Genomic DNA, 2,189 nt, shown 5'->3' with positions numbered 1-2,189 from the left:
GGAGAAGATGAAGAAGAGAAGGGCATTAGATTACACTATAGGGCTTCCTTTTTCCCCAATCTACCCTACTAGGGACGGAGTGCAGTGCACAATTTGTTATCGTGCACCACTTTCAGTTGAAGCTGCCAGCATGATCTAAACATACCTCCTTTGTTGAGGACAGATTAGATCGTGTGGTAGCTTCACCTGTTGTTGGTGTCACGAAAAACCCTAATTTCATCTCAACCCTAATTTTCATTACCCTCTCTTTCTCTCTAGATGCTTACATGCCCACCAGTGTTTTCCTCATAAAATCCCTAAGAAGGTATGCTCTGATCTTGTTCTCTCTTAAATGGTTTCATCTGGATCTCTCTCTCTCTCTCAACACTTTTCTTTGTGTTTGTTAATTTATGGTATGTTTGCTCTTTCAAATGCTATGCTTTTTTTTTTTTTTTGTGTGTGTCAAAACTTACGCTGAAAATGTCAACAGATTGTTAGAATTGTGGGTCTCTGGGCAGTTTGATGATTCCAAGATCTCTATACACCTTTAATTTCCGTACTGTCTTTGTTAAAATGTATGGTATTCATTTCATATTTCATGTGTAAATGATTATGATGTACTGTTTTAAATGTTTATGGTTTCTATAAACTGGTTGAGTTTGAACCTGGTTTTTTAAGTCTATCATCGAAATAGGAAAAAACAAGGGGGGAAAAAGGTGGAAATCTTGATGAACTTTTGAGATGTATTGTTATGAGATTTTTCATTTTTTTTTCTTGTAGTAATTTGAGATTGTACCGTACTTTCTCAGTCTAGTAAGGGTTTCAAGGAGTCGTGGATTTGATGCTTAACTTTTCATACCCATCTGGCTTAGTATGAAAGAGAGTTCTTGACCCTTAGTCTCGTAGAGTTCTTAAAAACAATTTTTTTTCTCCTATATTTTTAATCCTCAAATACTGTGTAATTGAATCTTGATTTGTTTGTCTTTGAGTTTTCATGAAGCTGGTGGGATCTTGAGAGAGAGACAGACAGAGAGAGGAGGAGGAGGAGGAGGTGGCGGTGGCGGCAGTTGTGGTCGAGCAAGATCTTGAACCTTGTTCATTTGCTGCAAACATTTCTTGGAATTTTCAAGATTTCACCTTCCTTCATGTTCAATCCTGGCTTACTTAACAAGCAACTAGGGTTTTTCTTTTCTTTTTATTAAGATTGTGTTTAGTTCATTAATTTGTGAAAAAATTTTAGAAGGAAAAAAAAATTGTGTAAAATGCGTGTAAAATGTGTAGCACATATTTATTTATTTATTTCTCTTTTTTATCTTATCTAAATTTATGAATCAAACACATTGAGTGAGTAATCTTTCATTTTGAAGACTTAGCATTGGTTTGGCACAGTTAAAATAGTCACAAAATGACAAAATAAATTTGTTAGTTGAAGGTTAAAAAATGTAATATTTAAATTATAATCATTTTATTTTTTTTCTTACAAAAATTTAAAAAATCAAAAAATTCATCTCAAAGAGACTTTTTTAATCCAAGTTAAAATAATTAAAAAATTAAAAAATCAACCTCCATCCCAAACCAAACCGTATTGTTTGACGTGGGTCTTGGCTTTCCATAAAAATTATAGATTTGTCTGGTGTATTCTGATATTTTTAGGTCATTAAATGACCATCCCAAAAATAAAATAAAATAAAACTATGTAATTATGTCTTTGAAAATGAAAATAAAATACAGAAAATGAAAACACAATCAAACGGAACACAAAACATGTTTGTTTAATAATGCTTTACTCTTGTGGAATGAAAGTGTTGAGAGAAAAATAGGGACCAGAGATTTTTGTTTAATTTCTTGTCTCATGTGAAGATTTTTTTGAACACTTGCAGTGCAGCATCTCGCAGATTTGATAGTGCATTTGATATGATTTCCGTTCCAGAATTAAAAGCACTTGTTCTTTTTCTCTCTGCCATACCATTTATGATTTGATCTTAGTACACCTTTCTCGTCTAGATGTATACTCCAACTTCCAACTCTAAATGAGGTAAATGCTTTTTTTTTTTTTTTCTTTCTTTTTCTGTTTTATTTAAATTTTAAATGTAAGTACTTATTTTTGTGTAGCTTGGAAGAAACAAATTTACTTTGAATGATATCAAGCATTTTACGAAAAGCCAGTTTAATTTAAATCTGCAGTATGGAAATTAGAGAAGTACTTAATT

General features: G+C 32.1%; 1 long non-coding RNA gene across 1 annotated transcript; it reads left to right on the top strand.

Annotated features, from left to right (window-relative positions):
- Positions 1-1,338, top strand: LOC114315691 (uncharacterized). Its single transcript, XR_003647872.2, has 2 exons — positions 1-304; positions 980-1,338. It is a non-coding gene; the product is annotated as an uncharacterized LOC114315691 (long non-coding RNA).
- The last annotated feature ends 851 nt before the right edge of the window (positions 1,339-2,189 follow it).

The sequence above is a fragment of the Camellia sinensis genome, chromosome 6 (assembly GCF_055761805.1).
Source record: "Camellia sinensis isolate YWXY chromosome 6, ASM5576180v1, whole genome shotgun sequence".
In the NCBI taxonomy this organism is placed as follows: Eukaryota; Viridiplantae; Streptophyta; class Magnoliopsida; order Ericales; family Theaceae; genus Camellia; species Camellia sinensis.
This window is presented reverse-complemented; position numbering and strand designations above follow the sequence as displayed.